General features: G+C 42.9%; 1 protein-coding gene across 1 annotated transcript in view; it reads left to right on the plus strand.

Annotated features, from left to right (window-relative positions):
• PSME4 (proteasome (prosome, macropain) activator subunit 4) overlaps positions 1-1534 on the plus strand; it is a 100173-nt gene extending 98639 nt beyond the window's left edge. The window contains exon 48 of the mRNA XM_010841697.1: positions 4-1534. The gene's annotated coding sequence lies outside the window, so the exon portion shown is untranslated. The remainder of the gene's footprint in view (positions 1-3) is intronic.
• The last annotated feature ends 3428 nt before the right edge of the window (positions 1535-4962 follow it).

Here is a 4962-nt window from a genome sequence, read left to right on the forward strand (position 1 = left end):
CAGATGAGTAGTCCTCACTTCGAGCTCTTTTCATCAAAAATTCCAGATCCTCAGGTACCATCTGTGGTGGTTTTCTGCAGGTTTAAAAACTCTGCCACTGTTGAGTTCTCATCGTTTTGGTGGTTTCTTTGTCTGGTCTAATTAGTCCGAATTCCACAGGTTCTGAGCTGCCATTTGATTTCCTAACTTGTCTGGAAGTATTTCCAGTATATTGATCACTTTTTCTTTGAGGCATCTGACAAAGCCACAATGTTTCAGACTAGAAATAATTACCCAGTATGATCATGACATACAAGACCAGACAGAGTCTAGGAACTCATTATGAAACCATTTACTTGGAATGGAGAATGCCCATCTGTAACACAGGTCCTGTCATTTCATTCATCTCAAATTATTTTGAATTCTTTCCAAATGGCTGTTGAGTTTAGATGGTGGTAGGGCTGTGAGCCATAAATCTGAAGCATTGAGAGCCTTGGGCCTGGAGAGCCATGAAGAGGGAAAGAAAAGAGGGCAAGTCTCGAACTCAGCCAAGGACCTGATGGATTGCTCGACCCAGACACAGAAGTGAAGCCTGTGTCCACGTGTCTCCCACAGACTGGAGTTTTTGGTGCTGAATAGAAGAGCAGTTGCTGAAAAACCAGGGGTTTGGTGAATAAATTTTTGATTGATTGTTATGTATGTATACAAGTGTGTGATTTTGAAAATAAACAGCAACAACAATAAAAACCCTGACTGAATGATTTTTACCTGTATTCTTTACAAATATTGTTTGACCCTCTTTGAAAACTGTTATACTTTACTAATGGAAGACTGCTGTGTTTGCGGAAATTCTGTAATCTTTTTCTCCCTCCCCCTACCCTTTTTTTTTGGCCTGCAGAATCGTTGAGAGACTAATAAGTCTTAATATTTAATTGACTTGTTTAATAAATGTTACATAGATGTAAAAGACTGTATAAACTGTAGAGACAGCATTGGCAAGACTTTGTACAGATGCAACCTCTTACAAAACACCATTGTGTAATTAACTTGTAAAGATTCACATGTAGCTCTTTATTATAGTGACTTTTGGCTTTTGTACCAATTGAATGGCATTTTTTGTGTGTTTTTAAATTATTTTCTTTATCTTTTCATGCTCCAAAAGCTGAGGTGTGGGTTTGTTTGAGTTCATTTATCCTTAGAATGTCTGAATTTTTATGTAACTTTTTTGTGTGTATCTCTAAATGCGAACACCACGTGTTTGCCTGTGACCAGTTTATAGAATGCAAGGTATCTTCTAGGTTGAAGTACTTCACAAGGTGGTGAATGTCATCTTGCAGCACACCCTGCACAGTCTTCCTTAAAGGAACACTACGGTATATTTTTTAGTATCTACTTGCTGAATGACTTGTTACAGGCCTAAGCACAGCAGAGGTCCTGGTACAGTATTTAAGTGTCAGCATACACAGGCGTAATCCCTGTATAGAGTAGTGCCAACCTGATTATTTCAATTGTGTAACTAGTTTAAAACCCAATAAATGGACTGTTTTTAACACCTGGTTTTTGGTCTTCATTACAAGGAGAAGACAGTTCTGGAGCCGGTGACTGTGGATTCCTTTTGCATTCATAGATCTGGATCTATAAATTCATGCCCTCTGACCAGAGTGAATCATCTAGATCAGACCTGCCCAGCTACGGTAGCTCGTAGCCACATGTGACTGTTTACATTTAAAGTAAAACTTACTCAGTCTCAATAGCCACATTTCACACGTTCATTAGCCACTTGGGGCTAGTGGTTACCCTGTTCAGTAGGCACATGAGTGTTGTCAGCATGGAAAGTTCGACAACACTTATCTGGGTGATTGATTCTCAGATTGATGGGCCTAGAATGTGAATTTCAGTTCATACTCCCAGCTTATGATACTGATACCTGGTCCTGAAATCATACTTTGAGCAGTGAGGCTTTATTGTTATATTGACCACTTCAGTTTCGTCCTAGCTAAGCTGTATTTAGGTGAGATTCCTGAAGTGGGGAAATTTTAAAAATACAACCTACTAGGTACCCACTGTGGCCCTCAATCAGAGTTTTTCTGGTTGGGACTCAGGTATCAGTGTTTTTTAAAAGTTCCATCAATGCTTCAGTTATGTGGCCACGATTGAGAACCACTGGTGAAAACCCCGAAGGCCTGTTCGAGACCTAAAATCAAGGTACCTTAATGAGTTTTTAAAATGCCCCCAGTGATTCTAATACCAGGTTTAGCAGTTGCTTATTACTTTGATACCTTAACTGCTTATATTGGGAATTATTTACCTCCTAAACGTTCTGTCAGTGACCTCAGGAATGAAAAGGAGGAGCGGGAGAAAAGGGATGAATGGCAACTGTTGTCTAAATATGCTGCATTCAAAAAGATGGAGAATGACAGCAGGAACCATTTTAAGGGAAGGCCAGCGTTGGACAGGGAGGCCTGGACTGCTGCAATTCATGGGGTCGCAAAGAGTTGGACACGACTGAGCAACTGAACTGAACTGAGTGTTAAGACTTTGGGGAAAGGTGTGTGAAGGCAGACCAAACTGCTGATTGGGCCTGGAAAACTTAGTTAAGGCCAGTTTGGGGTGGGGGCGAGTGGTAGGTAGAAGTAAGGGAAAGAGAAAGCCTGCATTCTTAATGTTGTAAGAGCCAATAAATCGTCTTTAGTTTCCAAATGCATACTTTAAAAAAGAAAGACTTTGCAAGTTGTGTTTCAAAATTTGGGAGGAAAATTTACCTACTTCTCTTACTGTGAATGATCAGTAATGTGGCCAGAAAAGACCAGTGAGGTATTTTGTCTTACTGGAAAAATTAACTTTCTGTAGTCTTTGTAATTGTTTTTGTGGCCAAAGGCCACCTGTCCTGTTAACGTAACTGGAGTATTCCATCATAGTTGAACATCAAGGTTTTCAGCTTTCTCTGCTGCAGATCACACCACAGTGAACATTTTCATACCTTCATGCTTAAAACTTTCTTATATTCAAGTATTTCCCTAGGATAAATTCCAAGGAGTGAGATTTGTGGGTCATGAATTTAAACATTTTTAGGGCTCTGATGTTCTTTCCTCAAAGCGCACGTGTCAGTTTCCATTGTCAATGTGTACCAGAATGGTAGTTTCCCTGCAAACTGATAGTCTGTCCCTATCTTAACATATTTTTAGTCAGCCCTGCTTGTTTATTTGTAGATTTTCCACTTTCTGACTGTGAAGCCAGTGTTCTTTCCCATTTGACACACTGCTGCTACATTCTGTAGACATAATTATAGTAGCTTTAGTCTTGTTGATACTAGTTTTGGAACTGGTGATTCCAGATTCTCTCTTCTAGACCGTCTGATCTTTTACAACTTATGACTGTGTGTGTGTCCAGTATGAGATAATTTTTCCCCTAAGTGTAACTCGTGGCATTCTCGCCAAGACCTATTGTATTATCCTTCTGTCATATGGCCACATGCCTGGAAACGAGCTTGGAATTATGCAATAGCTAATTTATTTGGAGAGGAGTTAACATTAGGTTAGTTTCCACTTTGAATGGCAATTCCACTCTAAATACTAAACGATGTTTTTTGGTCGATTATTTCTAGCCTCTGAGGTCACTATTACAACATAGATTAGAATTGCTGCAAGTGGTAGGGGAGTAGACTTTTGTGGGAATTGGAAATTTTCCTTGAAGTTATTTGTAAATTCTGATAGCACAATCAACTCCTGGACAGAATATCTACCTCATAAATTATCCAGCCCTCTTGATTTTTCTTTTGATGAAAGCAGAATTGGGGGGCGGTGACTTAGGGAAAATACATTATACACATAAATCAAATTCTTTGGTACTTGCTGGTACCAAACAGTTCTGTTTTAAAAGATAACCTTTAGCCAAAATAAAGAGTTTCAATGGCAATACCCTAAGTACTTCGCTTGATGGAATTTTCAAGATCCTAGTTAGCAGGCTGGCACACAAGCAAAAAAGGGCTTAACCCTCTTCTTTTGTCTCCCAGTAGCAAACATACTTGGGAATGCTACTTGTTTGCTCTTGAGACTACAACCCACATAATGAGTTCATTATTTTGGACACACTGGACTGTAGGATGGGAGGTTGGTTACTTTTTTGGTTCCTGTTCTTTCTTACTAAAACTAGCTTATCTAGTTTTGCATACATGGCTTTTCAAGATGTTTTACATTCAACATGGCATTAAGTGATGTCCATGATTTCTTGGCTTTTGCCCATTTCCTACCCATTTGCATGGTACTTTTGCAATTTGCTTTTGTTTCCTAATAGATACTTCCCTCCCAGTGAGCTGAGAGAAGGAAAAAAAAAAATAATAATGTTAAAGTTGGTTTGACTTGAAGTCTGTTACAATGACGTGATTTACAAATTCTGGGTCTCCAGGTACCACCCTGGAAGGGGACGCCAGTTTAATCTAGGAGCAAAGTATTAGCTGCAGCGTAGAGAGGAGCTAGGCAGGCGCACTTGGAAGCACCAGGAATGGGGAGAGGTGGGCGGCGGCGGGCCGGCCAGAAGCCAAGGGAAGGCCCTGGACCCCGCTAAGACCGACGTGAAGCCGCTACCCCGCCTTGTCCACGGTCTTCACTCTCTAAGGCCAAGGCCCCCATGGGTCACGCTGTGTGCTATCGGCGCCCCCACCTTTGCCCTCCTCTCCACCCAGCCCGCCCCCCTCTTCCTCCGTATGTCAGCTCTTGCCAGCCTCAGGGAGCCCCCACTTCCCGAGCGGCAAAACGGCGCTCCTGAGACCGCGCGGCGCGGGGCACGGAGGTCGCGGCGGCGGGAGCTGCTGGCCCCGGTGCACCAAGAGGCCAGCGAGGCGGCCAGGGCGCGGGGGCAGGCGGGGCACAGAGCCCGAGTGTCCAGCGGTGGGGGCGGCGCCCTCGGCGTCTCCGTGACTGCGCCTCCGCGCCCCGGCTCGCCGCGGCTCCCGGGATGCGCGGAGGCGGCGGCGATGGCCATGAT

This window comes from Bison bison, unplaced genomic scaffold (assembly GCF_000754665.1).
Source record: "Bison bison bison isolate TAMUID 2011002044 unplaced genomic scaffold, Bison_UMD1.0 scf7180017864166, whole genome shotgun sequence".
NCBI classification, from domain to species: domain Eukaryota; kingdom Metazoa; phylum Chordata; class Mammalia; order Artiodactyla; family Bovidae; genus Bison; species Bison bison.